Consider the following 20,019-nt stretch of genomic DNA (forward strand, 5'->3'; position numbering starts at 1 on the left):
TTTTCATCTCCTAACTGGAGCAGGTGTAGAGCTACAGGCCATTAAGTTCTTAAGAACTATAATTTTTGTCTGAAGTTGGAAGGGGGAAGAAAAGAACAGTTAGTGAAGTAATTAAAAGTTTTCATCAGTAACAATGGAAGTCCCCAGAGCCCGTAAGAAGTACGAACTCTTGCATCAGTTTTCAGCAAAGTGCATAGAATAAGTTGTCAAAAGAAGGCACAATTATGAAGTTGCTGAAGTTGTTTCCAAAGTAGTTACCACGTTGTCATTGTTCCCTTTCTGGTTGCTAGAAGCTGTTCTCCCAGCCCAGAACAGATTTTCTGCTTTAGTTTCATGCCTAACTAAGGCCTCATGGATGTTCAGATCCAGCTGTTTGAGTCAACAATATTCTGTGCTTTCCTCTTCCCCGTCACTCTGTGAGCCCAAGTCAAAGCCTGATGGTTGCATTTCCTGCCCCTTCCAGGCCTACACCTCCTGACTAAGCTGAGGTGTCCTCTGGTACAGACACGCACGCTTGCCTCTGGCCCATTTGCTGGAGGACCTCGAAGGCCACTTCAAGAAGTGGTGGGAATGTCAGCCACATTGATAGGTTTGTTGCAGATAGATTTCTCCCCTGCATCCTGCTTTGGTACACATTAGCTCAAACTCCTTTGGTCAAAGTCTTTTCTCTGACACATGCTGTTTTCTCTTCTCCTACATGTACTTGAAACAGGGTATGATATGACTGCTAGAGACCGATTTTCTATGCATGTGCAGACATGAATTCTTCTAAAGAGATTTTCCTTTGAATAAAAGAAAGTCAAACACCAATATGTATAATGTATCATAATTTATGGTTCCTTTTCTATAGAACACCATTGTCATTGGGACTTCTGAGTATATTGCCTTTCACAAACTGTAGTTAACTCTAGGTGTTGGGAAATTATTTATTAAACTTCCCAGTGAGAACTGCACAGGATTAGGGCTTTTCTGTGGGAGAAACAATCAACTGTTCATTTCAAAAACACATAGATGTGTCCTTGTACTTGTGACTGCTTTGCTCATAGGAGCATGTAATCTAACTGTGACACCAGTACCTCTTTAGCATTCTGAGATTGTGCTGTAGAATGTGAATGTAGTGGAGAAAGGGAAGGGAGCAAACACAAAAATATCAGGTAGGATAAACGTAAGGCCTAAATAAGGATACAAATGAGGCCCAATAGGATACAAACAAGGCCTTATCTTTTATTTTTTCTTAGAGTAGGAAGCCATAGCAGACAAAAAGTTCATGAGACCTAATTCATTTTCCAAGCTTTGTCAATAGTCAAATGTGCAGGTGACAAATGTAAGTGAGCTAATATTTTGTTTCAGGAAAATATTGCTAGTCTTATTCTACAGATGAAGAAATTAAAACTTGAATCATTTGTCTAACATCACGGTTTTTCTGAGTTACTCAGGTTCTGCTCAGGTAACCTTATTTTTCCTCTATTTTTGGCTGCCTGTAGGGAAACATCAGGAAATTGACTTCACCTTTCTGGGAGAGTTTTCACATAGACAATAAAGCGTGAGATTTTTTATTCCAGATTCCTTCCAGCTCTAGTTTCCATCATTGTATTAATGATCTCTCTTAAATGTATTCATTTAATGAAGTTTGTGGTGAAGTGAGTAGCACTGGCATTCCATATGGGTGCCGGTTCAGGTCCTGGCACCTGGTCTAATTAAATGAATTACTTTCATTTAATTCGAAAGGCAGAGAGACAGTGATCGCCCATCCACTGGTTCACTCCCCACATTCCCAGCAACAGCCCAAGGCTGAGCAAGGCCAAAGCCAGGAGCCTGGCGCTCAAGCTGGGTCTCTCACATAGGCCGCAGGAGCCCAAGCACTTAAAGCATCACCTCCTCTCTCCTAGGATTTGATTAGCAGGAAGCTGAATTGGAAGCAAAGGAGCCAGACGGGAACCCAGGCACTGCAATAAGGGATATGTCTTAAGCAGCACGTTAACCGCTTCACCAAACATGTGCCCTGTTAGTTATCCCTGGGTAGGCAAATTACTTCTTGACATTAATAGAAATAACCCTGTCTCCAAATCTCCTGGCCACTTACTGAACTGAGAGTTGAGAAGCTGGAGCAGAAACCTAGAGGTCAGATGGATTTGACTAAAGCACTGACATATAGAACTCCTGCCATTGAGGGCCTAGATAGTAAGTGGAGTTTGGTATCAAAATGATGCTAAACCTGTACTCTTCACTTATAAAAATACTTGTTAGGGCCAGCGCTGTGGCGTAGCAGGTAAAGCTGCCACCTGCAGTGCCAGCATCCCATTTGGGCCCTGGTTCAAGTCCTGGCTGCCCCACTTCCGATCCAGCTCTCTGCTATGGCTTGGGAAAGCAGTAGAAGATGGACAAGTCTTGGGCCTCTGCACCTGCATGGGAGACCTGGAAGAAGCTCCTGGCTCCTGGCTTCGGATTGGCGCAGCTCCGGCCATTGTGGCCAGTTGGGGGAGTGAACCAGCAGATGGAAGACCTCTCTCTCTCTCTCTCTCTCTCTCTGCTTCTCCTTTCCTCTCTGTGTAACTCTGACTTTCAAATAAATAAATAAATATTTTAAAAAATACTTGCAGGAATAGCTTAGTAATAGATATATAATTATTGTTAGCTTTATTTCTTCCCTGACTTTTCTTTTTAAAGCTTTATTTATTTAATTGAAAGTCACAGTTACACAGAAGGAGAGAGAGAGAGCGAGAGAATCTTCCATCTGCTGGTTCACTCCCCAACTGGCCACAATAGCCAGAGATGTGCCAATCCAAAGCCAGAAGCCAGGAGCTTCTTCCAGGTTTCCCATGTGAGTGCAGGGGTCCAAGGACTTGGGCCATCTTCCACTGCTATCCCAGGCCGTAGCAGAGAGCTGGATCAGAAGTGGAGCAGCCAGTACTCGAACTGGTGCCCATATGGGATACCTGCACTGCAGGCAGCAGCTTTATCCACTATGCCACAGGACTGTCCCCTCTTTCCTGACTTTTTATTTATTTATTATTTATTTGACAGGCAGAGTGGACAGTGAGAGAAGAGACGGAGAGAAAGGTCTTCCTTTTCTGTTGGTTCACCCCTCAATGGCCGCTGCAGCCGGCACGCTGTGGCCGGCACACCGCGCTGATCCGAAGGCAGGAGCCAGGTGCCTCTTCCTGGTCTGCCATGCGGGTGCAGGACCCAAGCACCTGGGCCATCCTCCACTGCACTCCCTGGCCACAGCAGAGAGCTGGACTGGAAGAGGAGCAATCTGGCGCTCCGACCGGGACTAGAACCCGGCGTGCCGGCGCCGCAGGTGGAGGATTAGCCTAGTGAACCACAGTGCCGGCCCCTGACTTTTTAAATCAAGCAAAATGCTAGTGTTTACTTTGTTAAAAATAGAAAAATGATATTGGAGGTGGCTCAGCAGTTGACATTTAACCAAGGTTAAGAAGGTTAAGAGACCTTCTCTAGGTAATGCAGGTAATATGTGATAGAAACAATTTCAGGTAAATTTCCTCCCCCCCTCCAAATATATTTTTCCTATTGTACTACACTGCAAGCTACAGTCTTTGAGATCACAGAGGGTGAAGCGCAGCTCAGGTTTCCAACAAAATACTCAGGAATACACTGCATCCATAGTGGGGACAAATGAGCTCTCGAAAAAAGGCTGCTCTCTTCCTAACTGACGAAGTTTAAAGAAGATGCTGACCAACAAGGACGTGAAACAGTGCTCAATTTCACTGGTCACCGGAGAAACACAAATCAGTACTACAATCAGCTACCATCTCAGCCCAGTTAGAAGGTCCGTTATTAAAAGAGAACAGTGCTGGCAAGGCTGTAGAGAATGGTGAACTCAAACGTGTGTGGGAAGAGTATGTAGTTCCTCAAAACTAAAGATAGAACTCCCAGGTCGGCACCGCAACTCACTAGGCTAATCCTCCACCTGTGGCGCCAGTACCCCGGGTTCTAGTCCCAGTTGGGGTGCTGGTTCTGTCCCAGTTGCTTCTCTTCCAGTCCAGCTCTCTGCTGTGGCCCAGAAAGGCAGTGGAGGATGGCCCAAGTGCTTGAGCCCTGCACCTGCATGGGAGACCAGGAGGAAACACCTGGCTCCTGGCTTCAGATCAGCGCAGCACTGGCCGTAGTGGCCATTTGGGGGGGGGGGGCGGTGAACCAATGGAAGAAAGACCTTTCTCTCTGTATCTCTCTCACTGTCTAACTCTGCCTGACAAAAACAAACAAACAAACAAAGATAGAACTCCCATATGATCCCGCTATCCCACTTCTAGATATATAGCAAGAGGAAATGAAATTGCCATATCAAAGAGATACCTGCATACCCATGTTTATTGCAATACTGTTTACAATAGCCAAGATGTGGAACCCACCAAGCAGTCCCTAGGCAGATAAATGGATTTTAAAGTGTGGTATACACCCCCCCCCCCACACACACACAAAGGGAAACTAGTCAGCCATAGAAAGAATGACATCTTGACATTTGTGGCAACATGGAAGCAACTGGAGGGAATTATACTAAGAGAAACAGTAATAGTGCTGAGTGCACTACGCCAAGCACAAGAAGGCAAATAACAGATGTGTTCATTCATTTGTGGAAACTAAGCCAGTTTATCACATGAGAGTAGAGACTAGAACCAAGGTGATTAGGGGATAAGAAGGGTAGGGGAGAGGAGTGGATAATGGGTATCAGGACATTGTTGTGTGTATGTGGGGGGTGGTTCTAATGTTATACACAATAGGCAACTATAGTCTATACCAACATCTGTAAGGCTATACACAACATCTACGTGGTCTATACACAACAATTAACTATACATTCCAAGAAACCTCTTCTAAAGAGTAAATAAAGACATCCTCTTCTTTGGTTCCAGTCTTCTTGAAAATTCACAAGGAGGTCTTTGGATGACATTAGCGTGGTTAACTTTAATTTCCACTTCAAGTCCACAAATTTTCCATACTAGTGCTCCATGCTAGTTTTTAGAAATCTTCTAATCAAATAAGTCTCTTTTTCTTGATCATATCATCAATCAATATTTCAGGCAACTAAAAGAGAATCACCATTGTTGGTGTATATTTCCTTGGAAAACATGAGGAACACTAATATTTTTGAAGATTTACTTATTTATTTGAAAGTCAGAGTTTCGCAGAGAGAGGAAACCATACACACACACACAAACACGCACACACACATACACACAGAGAGATATCTTCCATCCACTGGTTCACTTCCCCAAATGGCTGCAACTGCCAGGGCTGCATTAGGCAAAAACCAGGAGCCAGGAGCTTCTTCTAGATCTCTCACATGGGGTCCAAGCACTTGGGCCATCTTTGGCTGCTTTCCTAGGCACATTAGCGGGGAGCTGGATCAGAAGTGGAGCCGCCAGGTCTTGAGCCAGTACCCACATGGGATGTCAGGGCTGCAAGCTGTGTACGCGTTATGCCACAGTGCTGGCCCTGGAATACCGTTCTTAATTATGTTCTCTGAGCATCATCTTTTCTTTTCCAGTTTAACATGGAACCACAAACTAAGCAGGAATCCTACTTCCCAGGTAGAGTACCAGCCTCTCGTCCTTGAACTAACACTTGTAAACTCTAGTGCTACTTTGGTATGCCCTGGGAACTGATCATCGGGAGCCATGAATTTAGCTGACTCCTTGGGGGTACCTGACTTAAAAGTTCTTACCATGATGGCCCCCTGCTCACGTGTGATGGGTCAAACATTCTGAAATCTCTCTCCACTCCCCAGGGTGGGGGTGGAGGTAGCCTTATCCTACCCACTTCGCTTCCTGTTGGGACTGATGCAACATAAATAAGGATGCTATGGGTTTTTAAATAGGTTTATGTCAGCCAGTAATAGAAACAATTTTAACTAAAGCCTGGTAACAGGCTATCAATTTCCTTTTAAATGTTACATTACTAGAAGCAATGTCTGGTAGCTTTCTATTCTGAAATCCTGCCACCAGGTGGCAGTAACAGGCTTTTGTTAGCGGCTCTGGCTCCATGTTGCAGAAACCTGCCAAATTATTTTGAGATTGGAGCTCCTGGAACCACGAAGGGCTTTAAAAAGGCTTTTCACTTTTTATAAAGATTTTATTTATTCATGTATAAGTCAGAGTTGCAGAGAGGGAAGGAAAAACAGAGAGAACTTTCACTCACTGGTTTACTCCCCAGATAGCTGCAGCATGTGGGCTGAAGCCAGGAGCCAGGAGCTTCTCTGGGTCTCTCAGGTGAGTGCAGGGGCCCAAGCACTTGGGCCATCTTCTGCTGCTTTTCCAGGCGCATTACCAGGGAGCAGGAACTGAAGTGGAGCAGCTGGGACTCAAACATATGGGATGCCAGAGTTGTAGGTGGCAACTTTACCAGCTATACCACAGCATCGGCCCCTAAAAAAGGCTTTTTAAATATTAAAAGCTACATGGCCAGCGCCGTGGCTCACTGAGCTAATCCTCCACCTGCGGCACCAGCACCCTGAGTTCTAATCCTGGTTGGGGCGCTGAATTCTGTCCCGGTTGCTCCTCTTCCAGTCCAGCTCTCTGCTGTGGCCGGGAGGGCAGTGGAGAATGGCCCAAGTGCTTGGGCCCTGCACCCGCATGGGAGACCAGGAGGAAGCACCTGGCTCCTGGCTTCGGATCAGTGCAGCGCACTGGCCATAGCAGCCATTTTGGGGGTGAACCAACAGAAGGAAGACCTTTCTCTCTGTCTTTCTAACTCCACCTGCCAAAAAAGAAAAATCTACACACGCACCACTTTCCTATAAATTTTATTAAAACTCACCCTTTTTCTTGATGATCTTATGAACAGGAGTATCTAATTTCTCTACAAATTTAACAAACCAACAATGTTTGTGCCTTTTGTCTTGACTTTGGAGCTGCCAGAGACAACTTCTGGCTGCCTGGGGGACATTTCTAATCTCTCCTAACTGACACCTAGGAATTTTGCATTTGCCCTGATCCCTACACTTTACAGGTTAATCAGCCTCATATGGTGAACACTTTTTAAATTTAGTTTTAGCTGTCTTTTTTTTTTCTTTTTAAAAAGATTTATTTATTTATTTATTTGAAAGGTAGAGTTACAGAGAGAAAGAGACAGAGATCTTCCATGCCCTGCTTCACTTCCAGAAGGCCCAACAGCCAAGCCTGGGCCAGGCTGAAGCCAGGAACCAGGAGCTTCTTCCATGTCTTCCACATGGGTGCAGGGGTCCAAGCACTTGGGCCATCTTTCATCGCTTTTCCTAGTCCATTAGCAGAGAGCTAGATCAGAGGTGGAGCAGCTGGGACATGACCTGGTGCCTGTATGGGATGCTGGCACTGCAGGCACCGGCCCCTTTACCCTGACTATTGGTTAGTCCAAATCTTTCCAAAGGTTTGTTCTACCTCAAATGCACACTTCCAATCAGTGTAGACTGATCCCTTTTCCCTTTAAAGAACGTGAAGCCTTGGCTTAGAGCAAACTCAGGTTTGGGCTAACCAGTTATTTGGGAGTCTTCCTGCTTCTACAATGTCCAGAGAATCTCCATTAACCTCTGTGTATCCACTGCCTTTCCCCTTGTACTACTCCCGATGACCCACGTATAGAACGTTGACATCCTTCTTCAGACAAGATTGCACTCAGTCGGCTCTGACTTTTGTTTGAAACTGATTAGACAGTCATGTTCCAATGGGTCCGAGCTCCTTCCTCCCAGCAAACCCAGCTGCAGTGAGAGCCCCTTTCGTGGTGCCTCGAGATGAATCCTCTTCTAGCTTACTTCTAGCTCTTCCTACTTCAGTCTTCACTCTGTCACCCATCTTCCCGTTTGCCGTGGTAGAATGTTTGCTTGCTAACTTTACTGTGCCTCCAAAAGTTGTTTTTCTGCTCTTGTCAACAAGAAAGGTGGCAGCTGGCACAGACCGTATGCATTCAGGCCACCGCTTCACTACTTCACTACGTAACTCAGAAAGGTGGGCTACTGCTGGTTTACCCCCACTGTGTTCCTATGTCACAGCCCCAGGCGCTGTCCCTGTTCTGTGGTTACAAAGGGGTGAGGCGGCCGGCGCTGTGGCTCACTTGGTTAATCCTCCCCCTGCAGCGCCGGCGTCCCATATGGGCGCTGGGTTCTAGTCCCGGTTGCTCCTCTTCCAGGCCAGCTCTCTGCTGTTGCCCGGGAGTGCAGTGGAGGATGGCCCAAGTGCTTGGGCCCTGCACCCACATGGGAGACCAGGAGGAAGCACCTGGCTCCTGGCTTCGGAATGGTGCAGCGCGCCGGCCGTAGCGGCCATTTTGGGAGTGAACCAATGGAAGGAAGACCTTTCTCTCTCTCTCTCACTGTCTATAATTCTGTCAAATAAAAAAAAAGGGGGGGGGGGTGAAAGGGCTTTTCCAGCATAGGTAAAGCCAGCACAGGAGCAGGAATGAAGGTCGGTTATTCACCTAGGTTCCTCAGGCTCATCCTTTACTGGCTTAGACTATATGGGTTTGGTTAAGGCAGAGGACTCTGTGACCTACAGTACCCTGTTTGTCCCTAGCATTTCCCAAGGTCTCTCTCTGCTCAGGGCAGGGGCTCTTCTCCCACTTCACTAAGCAGAGGTCCTATCATTCACTTCTTTTTCTACTACAGACTGAACTTTGACTTTGGTGGCCCAAGAAGTTTAGGAGTGTGATTGAGGCACTGGTGGTTTCACTGTCTGTGGGTCCAGATAACAGAACATCCACATATCATAAAATGCTTACTTGGGGAAGGAGAGTTCATTTTTCAATGACTTGTTCGTGGCCCTGTCCAGATTGGGAGTCAGTGAGGCATTGAGGGCCCAGGACAGTCCACGGGCATGGTTGTCTTCTCCCCATCGGGCATTTTCCCATTCGGAAGCACAAAGATCTCTGCTGTCCTCTGCCAAAGGCCAGGCCCAGAAGGCGTCCCTGAGATCCACCGCTGTGAACCACATGAGGTGGGGGCATCTTAGCAAGAAGAGTGTAAGGGTTGGGGACCACCAGGTGTTTCTTTGTACCGTTAATGTCTCTTAGACCCTGGACTAATCTGTGAGTGCTGTCTCCCGTCCTAATAACAGGGCATACACAGGGTTCAAGTCATCCACCAGCTATCAGTGCCTCTCTCATCAGTGTCCTCCTTTCAAGTGGGATGGGATATCGTTTTCTTTCCACGAGTTTTCCTGGTGTTATTAATTCAATTCTAAGAGGAGGGCTGGGTTACCTCCCTTGATTTTTTTACGGGCTGAAACTTTTGGGGGATATTTGGCTCTCTGCTGAAGTAGTCAAGAGGTTAAGGGGGACCTGAAGCTGTTTCTTTATTTATTTTGAGTTGGACACCTAACTGGATCATTAAATACCCTCCCAATGAATATGCTGGGTCTGATATTAGACCAAGGCCTGGTGTAGCATGGGAACACTGCACCCCTGTGTTAACACCAGAGATGGAATGGCCAGGCCTGGAGGAAGGATGCCTAACAAGAATCTAGAGGCCCCAAATCCACCACGAAATATGGAAGCTTTGGGGTCCCACTTTTACATTTACCAGGGCTCTTTGTGGGACCCATGTAACAGGAAGAGCCCCTGACTTCCCTGGCCTCATCGAAGTTCATAAGGGGAATCTGTTCTTTTTCCATCTGGGCACTCTTTGGAAATGACCAGGATTTCTACAGTTAGAGCATTTATTTTTCTTTTGGAATGGGGGGCGGGGGTGGCTGGCTTCTCCTGGATTGGAAGCAGGCCAGGGCAGGTTGAGGATGCCTGTTGTCTTTGTTAGAAAACTGTTAAATAGTAGCTAGCATAAATTTTGCTTTTTGTTTTCCCTCATCTCTCCAAACACATACTTTTTGTGCTTCTCTTATTAAGTCCTCTAAGGCCTGGTCTTTTCAATCTTTTATCTTTTTTTTTTTTTTTGACAGTCACACATGAATTTTATTGAAAATGAGAGGCAAAAGAAAGACAAACGAAAGGCAAAGCAACCAACTGGGACTGGCCACTGACCAGGACTGACACTCCTTACCAGCATGCGGCCCTCAACAGTGGGTTACACAGCTTTTTATAGAATTCTGTCCACTAGGGCTCACGATTTCTAATGGGACCCCTGGTATGCAGTGAACAATATAAAGAAAACCAGAATATGGTTGTAAGATAACAATTAACAATAACAAATCCAGTAACAGATCCAAGATATGGTGGTAAGATAACAGCGAAGGACACATTTTGGTCAACCTAGTTCCTGGGAATTTGGGCCCACATAGTTTGACAAGATACACCCTGAGCTGTTAGCAAGCAAAGCTAATATGTACAGAAGCAAGAGATCTGCAATTAGCTTTTAGTCACACTCACTCCATTTTGATTCTGATTCTACACTTAGGACCACACTTGCAATGGTCGGTATGTTACCAATTTGCTTATTAATATATCTGAAATTAATAAGCTGTGTGAGTTCTTTGCAAGGTGTCTGGAGCATAACGAATCTTCCCAGTCAGATGAATCAATTAATTCACAAGCTTTCATTGGGATTCCACTCCCGGGCGAGGTTCCCCATTTCCAAAAGGGCGGGGGCAGGGGAAGTCGTGCATCAGAGGTTGGGAGGGCTCCTTTTATAGATACAGGGCGTGGGGGTTAAAGGTTGAGGCAGGTCTAATCCTCATTGGTTGACCTTTAGGCACCCACGGGGATCTTGACAAGGACTTTTTGTTCCCGGAAGTGCGGATAGGGACTCTCCATTCCCAGAAGTGTAGACCTTCTCTCCTTGTGGATCCAAATGCTACCATCCCGACCTTTTGATGATAGGAAATGGGGCGACGATGAGTCTCTCTGGCTACTTCCTCCTGACTGGGGATGTCGTCTACAGGGGCCCGCTGGGGTATCTTGGGGCTCTGCAGGGACAGGCATGTATGGATGGAGAAGCATCTGGTTGACCGCTACTCTGGAGGCTTCCCGGTTTCAATCTTTTATGAGCCTGAGAGCACAAGGAGGAGAGATCATTACAATTATCCCTACAGTTATTATGGGTCCCAGGGTTGGGATTAGCCAAGGGACAAAAGAGGAAAATAAATCCCATCCTTGTTGTCCCTGGTACTCCTGTTGTCATTTGGCAATGCGTTCCTTAAGTTGTTGGGCCATGTTTCTGACCACTCCAGAATTGTTAGTAAAAAAGCAGCACTGTTCTTCCAGAAATACACATGTTCTCCCTTTTTCTGTTGGTAAGAGGTCTAATGCACTTCTGTTTTGAAGGGCTACATCAGCCATGGAGTCAATCTGGTCTTGCAGTTTTATAATGGAGGCTGCAACATTTTGTAGCTCCGTATTTAAGGTGTTTGCCAGTTGCTGTATCTGGGTAGTACCATATGCCAGGCTAGCTACTCCTGTCCCCACTCTTGTTAGAACACCTAGTGCCGCTAGAAAGGGAAGGACACTTATGGCCCTTTTAGCACGGGCGTTTTGCAGCACCGGTATCGGGAGAGACTGGTTTTGGGGCACCACGGAGACCTCTGGGAGGACAGTAACAGGAATACAGATATCAGTTGCATTAGGCGGTAGACAGCGGAATAGAGAGCTCCCGCACTGGAGGAAGTGACCTCCAGATAAGCAATCTCCCGGCTTTATAGGGGTCATGGAATTACAGAGAATGGAGTTGAAAAAAGGGTTGGGGGATAGTGGGTCAGGAGATAATGACAAGGTTAGATTGAAGTACTGTAGGTGTAGGTTTTTTTGGGTGAGAGGGATTAGTAAGTAAGGGAAAAGTTGTCTCATCAGTGAGTCCAGGTGTAGAATTTGTCGGGACTTCGATAGCTGTAAAGGAAGCAACAGGGTGGAACATATCCAGCAACCATCAGCCAGAGAACTTTCAGAAGAGTTGAGGAGCTGGTAGACAGAAGAGATATATGAAAGCCAGTCAGGACTCGAGAGGCGAGGTGGGTTGGGTCTCCGTGGGAGAGGTGGCAAGGGTCGCCACTGAGTAGTTATTTGTTTTGTTTTGTTTTTGTTTTTTTTGACAGTCAGAGTGGACAGTGAGAGAGAGAGACAGAGAGAAAGGTCTTCCTTCTGTTGGTTCACCCCCCAGTGGCCACTGTGGCCAGCACGCTGTGGCCAGCGCACCACACTGATCCAAAGCCAGGAGCCAGGTGCTTCCTCCTGGTCTCCCATGTGGGTGCAGGGCCCAAGGACCTGGGCCATCCTCCACTGCACTCCCGGGCCATAGCAGAGAGCTGGCCTGGAAGAGGAGCAACCGGGACAGAATCCAGTGCCCCGACCGGGACTAGAACCCGGTGTGCTGGCGCCGCAGGCAGAGGATTAGCCTATTGAGCCGCGGTGCCAGCCACTGAGTGATTATTTGTGACAAGTTTTCTCCCAGGTCCTTGAGCACCTCCTTAACCCTAGCAACCTCCTGTCATCAGTTAAAGTCCTGATGCCCTCCCTTCCCTGTCACTATAGCTCGTGAGTGGTCGGTATCATACAGACCTTTGATCTGGGGGATTTGCCAAAGCAGTCACGTCTGTGAACTCCGCCATGGCAGTTCCCTGGATTGCTGGTAATCCAGAGAAGGAACATTGGAATTGTGGCGATGTTCTCTCATCCAGTACCGTGAAGTAGGAGGCTTTGGGGGGAACATGTGACAGCAGTGTATAGGTATTAGGCACCACCAGGTGGATAGGAATAACTGCGGCATTGACCAGGCGGAGGTCTTGGACTAGTCTATACTCGCCCGATGGTTTTCATACTGGGAGTATGGGCATGTTACAAGGGGAGTTAGTGGGTATTAGGAGATTTTGTTGGAGGAGCTTGTCTATGATGGGTTTAAGGCCTCATCTGTGAGTTTCAGAGGTGGGGAATTGGGGTCAGTTAGGGTACAGAATGCCCCCCAAAGTTTAATAAGGGCTGGCTGGTGGTGAGTCACCACCACTGGTGTTGACAAATCTCATACCCTAGTGTTGACCTTCATGGGAGAGACTGGCCACTGGGGGTTTGATGAATCAGGGGAAGGGGTGGGAGAGGTTAGAGAAATGATCAGAGGGAGTAGGAGAGCAGCTGAATGTTGTCGTGGTAGAATCTGGAGACTGGAGTCCAGTTGGAATAGGATGTCCCGTCCCAGTAGGGGGACCAGGCAGGAAGGGATTACCAGGAAGGAGTGGGAGAACAGGTGGTCTTCCAATTAAAGCAAGACTGGTGTGCACCTAGGGTGGGAGGGAGTCCCATCAACCCCCATTACAGAAATTGAAGAGGGCAAGAGTGGGCCCACATAGGCTGGCAGGACATAATAGGTAGCCCCCCGTATCCACCAGGAATTCTGTGGACTTACTCGCTACCTGGAGTGTTACCTTGGGCTTGGTGAGGGTGATAGGGGTCCCCGAGTCTGGGCTCCATCAGTCTTCGGCCATCCCCAGCAGTTGTAGTGTGGAGTCCTCCTGGGGAGTCAGGCTTCTGTGTAGAGGTGCAGGAGTTGGGCCTCCCCTGGAGCAGTCGCCCTTCTAGTGGCTCGGTTGGCCACATGTGGGGCATGGCCGGGTGGGTGTGTGAGGGTTGGGGCATGCTCGAGCCCAATATCCCTCATGCTCGAGCCCAATATCTCAATATCCGCAGCTATTTTAGACTTGAAGCATGCCCCAGGGGGCTGGTTGCCCTTGGCCCTCTCTTCCTTCCGCCAGCTGCAGAACAAGTCAAAGGAGCATTAATGAACCCAATACCACCCCGACCCAAGGGAACCTCTCTCAAGTGGACCACATTCTGGCCTAACTTTTTTTTTTAAAGATTTATTTTATTTATTTGAAAGAGTTACAGATAGAGGTAGAGACAGAGAGGGAGAGAGAGAGAGAGAGAGAGAGAGAGAGAGAGAGAGAGGTCTTCCATCTGCTGGTCACTCCCCAGATGGCTGCAATGGCTGGAGCTGTGCTGATTGGAAGCCATGAGCCAGGAGCTTCCTCTGGATCTCCCACATGGGTGCAGGGGCCCAAGGACTTGGTCATCTTTTACTGCTATCCCAGGCCATAGCAGAGAGTTGGATTGGAAGAGGAGCAGCAGGGACTAGAACCGGTGTCCACATGGGACGCCAGCACCTCAGGCCAGGGCTTTAACCCACTGCACCACAGCACCAACCTCCTAGCCTAACTCTTGAGGCTGAGAGGGGTTGAGGCTCTGAACATCCCTAATACAATGCTGAAGTGCCTGTCTAAGTGCCGGAAAGGGTAGTCAGGGAGCTCCAGACTCATGTTACATACGTCATGTTCCAGTCTTACAATCACACATTTCTCCAAGGGGTCCTGGTATGTTTCATTGTAGAATGCAACTAGAAACAAAAGTCTGAGTGTTTTTTCTTGCCATTTTTAACGAATCACTTCAACGCTTCACACTATATGATTTTTTCCACTTTCTTTAATCTTGTTTAAATTCTTCTGAGTAATTCTGATCTCCCTGTCCTTGAACCCATTCTCAGGAGCTGAGCAAGATCTCTGACAGCTTCCCTAGCACCATGGGGTGTCCCCAACAATAAAGTCACATAGGATGCCCAGTAGTAACAGCACTTTCATTAAAACAAGAACACAAAATTATAAAAAAAGAACCTTAGTGCTATCATAAAAGGAACCCAAAGCTGTTGACATTCCCAACATTTTGGCAACCACAACAGGAGTGTTTCAGTTAATGTTTGTTCTTTAAATGACACTATTAAGAAGAAAATTAAAAGATGAGCCTCCAATAGAGAAATATTTATAAATTATTCATTTCATAAAGGATTAGTATTCAGAATGCAGTCGAAAAATTCTCATGCAGGCATTTGGCACAGCACTGAAGATGTCACTTGGGATGCTCACAGTCCATGTTGGAGCTCCCAGGTTTGGTTCAGCTCAGTTTCCAAGCCCAGTTTCCTGCTAATGAACATCCAGGGAGGCAGCTGGTGAAGGGTCAAGTTAGTTGGGTTCTTGCCCTTGTGTGGTAGACCTGGACTGAGTTCCTGGCTCTTGGTTTCAGCGCAGCCCAGCCCCCATCTGTTATGGGCATCTGGAGTTTAAACCAGCATATAGGAGATCTCTGTTTCTCTCCTCTCTCTCTCTCTCTCTCTCTCTCTCTCTATCTCTATCTCTATCTCTCCCCCCATATATAGGTATAGGTGTATATGTATATGTACATGTATATGTATTACTCTTTTCTCTATTCTGCTATTCATCCCTTTCTCGTTCCTTCCATATTATCCTGGTTGCTCTCTGTGATTTTTTTCCCAATTTTTTCGTCTTCTTCATGTAGAGTCATTTCCTGGGATATCGCTTGTACTATTGAGGCCTACCAGTGGGGGCAAATGATGAAGTTATTGAGAGACCTGAGCCTGGATCAAGACGCAGCTGTTTTAGACTAGGCCTCCATCTTGTAACTCGGGCCTGACTGGGCCCTGAACCCTAAGCCAAATGCACCTAAAAGAAGAAAATAAAACTCCCCTTGCGATAAACCCTCCTAGCAACAGCCAATTAACAGATAGCAGGGAAATACGAAAAGTTCCAGGTGTCTTATCAGGCAGTTAAGGTGATTAACATCCCAAAACCATGCAGTTTGGCATGTACACCCTAGTGGCTCCAGACCCTATTCTTTAGCCAACCATAAAACAACAAGTATAAATTTAAAATATGAGCCTATCAGATGCTGTATAGCCGAACTTGTTTAACTGTATAAAAACCCTAATGACTTCACTGTAGGGGCCACTGATCCAGCCCCGCTGCGCCTGGTGTGGACGTCGGACCAAACTCGAGTTTGAAATAAAACTCTTGCGTTTGCATCAGCCTCGGCTCCTGGTGGTCTTGGTTGGTGGAATCGGACGTTCTGGGTACAACAGTGATAGTAAGGAAGGATTGGGTAAGACAAAGAGTTATCACTCTCTCCATCCGCCTCGGCTCCTGGTGGTCTTAGCTGGTGGAATCGGATGTTCTGGGTACAACAGTGATAGTAAGGAAGGATTGGGTAAGACAAAGAGTTATCACTCTCGCCATCTTGCTGGGATTTATTAGGTGACAGGTTAAATTCCAGGTCTATACACAGCCATCTTTCAAAATTATTAAGTTGCTAATTAAAACTATATAAACATCCAAGGAGCTAATGATCAGCAAATCTACCTTAGGCCAATATATTTTATTTATTTATTTGAAAGGCAGAATTACAGAGAGACAGAGGCAGAGAAAGAGAAAACAAAAGAAGTCTTCCATTCGCCCGTTCACTCCCCAGATGGCCTCAATGACCAGAGATACGCTGCTCTGAAACCAGGAAGCAGGCGCTTCCTCCAGGTCTCCCATGAGGGTGCAGAGGCCCAAGCACTTGGGCCATCTTCTACTGCTTTCCCAGGCCATAGTAGAGTGCTGGATTGGAAGTGGAGCAGCCGGGACTCAAACTAGCGCCCATATGGGATGCAGGCATTGCAGACTGGGACTTTAACCCATTGTGCCACAGCACCAGCCCCAGGCCAATATATTTCAGTGCAGCAATATATATATATTACATATAATATATATTATATTTATACTCATTTTTATGTATATAAAGAAATAAGAAGGGATGTCTAGTAGTGAGAATAAATGATAGACTATTGTAATAAGGACACACAAATATAGATTAATTAAGATGGAAATGTTATTTGTCTTTCAGATAAAATACGTATCTGGCTTATCTAGATTGGGTGCTCTGCTCCTCAGATAATTCAGGGATTCACTTTTCCTTTGCTGTACTCTTTTTTTTTTCTTATTTTTGACAGGCAGAGTGGACAGTGAGAGAGACAGAGAGAAAGGTCTTCCTTTGCCGTTGGTTCACCCTCCAATGGCCGCCGCGGTAGGCGCGCTGCGGCCAGCGCAGCGCGCTGATCCGATGGCAGGAGCCAGGTGCTTCTCCTGGTCTCCCATGGGGTGCAGGGCCCAAGCACTTGGGCCGTCCTCCACTGCACTCCCTGGCCACAGCAGAGAGCTAGCCTGGAAGAGGGGCAACCGGGACAGAATCCGGTGCCCCGACCGGGACTAGAACCCGGTGTGCCGGCGCCGCAAGGCGGAGGATTAGCCTAGTGAGCCGCGGCGCTGGCTTGCTGTACTCTCTTAATCTATTCTGGGAGACAGTTAAATCCTATAGATCATTAATTCATTTTATCTGATGAATTAGTTTGTTTCCTTTACACTTATACTGTTCTTAATCATGTACTACCCTTGGGAGAATTGAGAAAATGGTCACTCAAAAATTTTTCTGGAAGCTGTTGAAAAAGTTTGCCCTATTCACTTTTTTATCGGGATGATAAAAGCAGGGTCATTGTCATGTCCATGATCTAGCCCACAGCAGGGGAAACAAAGGGAAGGCAGGAAGAGTAACACTATCAGGCAAACAGGTTGAAACTGTCTTTGTACTTTGTACAGAATGATGAACAAATTTGAAGGAAATTTTCTCAAATTTTGTTTCTCCAATTGTCTATGTCCAGATACTTCAATGAGGAAGACATTAACGTTCACACACACAGTACTCAGAATTATATTTGTCTAAGACCTTCAGAAAGCTTCAAAATGAGTATTTTAATTCAGCATCAGAAAAAGATGGTACATGAGCGTGGACTAAAAAACATGACATTGAGAGGTTTATTTTTCTGGAAATTCAATAAAAAGAAATAACCTTTAATATTTCCAACAACAATTTTCTGGGTCTTCTTGGTGCATCAAAAGCTATATAGCTTCTTCCCAAAGCATCTGCCTCAAACCAACTCACCCATTTTTTCCCTCTAGCTGGGACTAGGCTAATTCCTTTCCCCATCTCTTCTTTCAGTCACACTGTGTGGGTGCAAAAGGCTCTGACCAATAAACAAAACTGCCCTTTAATCCAGCAATCCACAGGCAGTGACACCCAAAGACTCATTGCCAGTCCCTAAAGCAGACGTCTCAGGAAGAAGGAGTCAAAACCTGACCCTCAGTCCAGTAGGAGAGTGAATAAGGCCTTCTAGGTTCAAAGTAGGCTGGAAGCTGTGGACACGGAGAGTGAGTTTTTGCAACTACTCCATCTTTAGAAACAAGGGGAGGCCGGTGCCATGGCTCAACAGGCTAATCCTCCGCCTTGAGGCGCCTGCACACCGGGTTCTAGTCCCGGTTGGGGCGCCGGATTCTATCTCGGTTGCCCCTCTTCCAGGCCAGCTCTCTGCTATGGCCCGGGAAGGCAGTGGAGGATGGCCCAAGTACTTGGGCCCTGCACCCCATGGGAGACCAGGAGAAGCACCTGGCTCCTGGCTTTGGATCAGCGTGATGCGCCAGCCGCGGTGGCCATTGGAGGGTGAACCAACGGCAAAAGGAAGACCTTTCTCTCTCTACCCACTCTGCCTGTAAAAAAAAAAAAAAAGAAAAAAGAAAAAAAAAAGAAAGAAGGGGAAAATTAGACCCTTTTCCACTCCATGATTCTGTCAGCTACTCTATTGCTATTGAGTTCCAAGGGGCTCTGCAAGCTCAAATGTGACTGGAGATAAAAATGATGAACAAGGATATGGATCAGTGTAATAATTTCTAGGAAGATGATGCTAGGAACTTTGGCTCTTCACATAGTACCAACCCTACAGAGGGCAACACAGTAAGAACCAAGACAGGCTCTCCAGGATGGCGTACCTGGGGAATCTTCAGCTCCCACACCAAATGTCAGACCCCACTCCAGATGTGATACATGACAGGGAAGAGGACTCGTGCAAACATGGCTGCCTGGATCCATGCTGGCCCCAAACACAGGGACTTCACAAGTTCCGAATAGAACTCAAAGTTCCCAAGAAGCAACAGGGCCAAGGAATCAAAAAGAGAGACCCCTGTACTCAAAGCAAAACCAGTGCAACCATGGCAAATGGACATTGCCATGGGAAGAGACCATTTGTAGATAATGATAGGGGGTGATAAAGGATGGTTTGAACCTGTGCTCTTATTCCAGAAACCGCATTTCTTCTGTGGCTGTGGTTCCCAAGGGAAAAGCATTTCTGATACAAAGCTGCAGACTGAGGTGCAAATGCAGGCAATGATGGCCAACGTGTCTCAACAAAAGCACAGCTGTCTTGGGTTCTAGTGTGGATGAATTCAATCCAGGTTTCCCCCATGGGTGGCAGGGACCCAAGTACTTGCATCATCATTGCTGCCTCCCAGGTCTGCATAGAAAGGAACTGTGTTGGAAGTGGGGTGGGGACTTGGACTCCAGCACTCCAGTACCGTATGTGGGCACCTCACTGTTGAGGCATGCTAACTGCCTGCCCCTGTCTATAACTTCTTCAGAAACTTCCAGACTGTTTCCCCAAGACACCCTGTTATATGCCTGTTGGTAGCAAATGAGAGCTCCCATTCTTCCACGTTCTTACCAATGCAGTCATGTGACACTCAATGACAGGGATAAGTTTTGAGAAATGTGTTGCTAGGCAGTTTCACCATCGAGTGCATCTACACAACCCGTAATGTATGTCAATCACTTGCCAGGGCCCCCAGATGCAGTTGAGCTACAGTAAGCAAAAGATGCATGAAGGAGGCTGCTGCTGGTATAATTCAGCACATTGCTTTATTTGTTTTATTTTTTAAAAGATTTTATTTATTTTATTTGAGAGAGTTGTGACAGTGAGAGGGAGAGATAGAAAGGTCTTCCTTCCATTGATTCACTCTCCAAATGGCCGCAACAGCTGGAGCTGCACCCATTCGAAGCCAGGAGCCAGGAACTTCTTCCTGGTCTCCCACGTGGGCGCAGGGACCCAAGGACTTGGGCCATCTTCTACTTTCCCAGGCCATAGCAGAGAGCTGGACTGGAAGTGGAGCAGCTGGGACTAGAACTGGTGCCCATATGGGATGCCGATGCCACAGGCAGCCGATTAATGTACTGTGCCACGGTGCCGGCCCTGGCACAGTGCTTTATAATAAACTTTTTTATATAAGCAGAAGGAATACAGTCTAGAATAATAATGGAAAGCACGGGGCCGGCGCCATGGCTCACTTGGTTAATCCTCTGCCTGCTGTACCGGCATCCCACATGGGTGCTGGGTTCTAGTCCCAGTTACTCCTCTTCCAGTCCAGCTCTCTGCTGTGGCCCAGGAGGGCAGTGGAG

General features: G+C 46.9%; 1 pseudogene; it reads right to left on the reverse strand.

The window, feature by feature from the left end:
• Positions 1-18,461: 18,461 nt before the first annotated feature.
• Positions 18,462-19,272, reverse strand: LOC133762155 (succinate dehydrogenase cytochrome b560 subunit, mitochondrial-like; annotated as a pseudogene).
• Positions 19,273-20,019: the final 747 nt, after the last annotated feature.

Source organism: Lepus europaeus, chromosome 6 (genome assembly GCF_033115175.1).
Source record: "Lepus europaeus isolate LE1 chromosome 6, mLepTim1.pri, whole genome shotgun sequence".
Taxonomy (NCBI): Eukaryota; Metazoa; Chordata; class Mammalia; order Lagomorpha; family Leporidae; genus Lepus; species Lepus europaeus.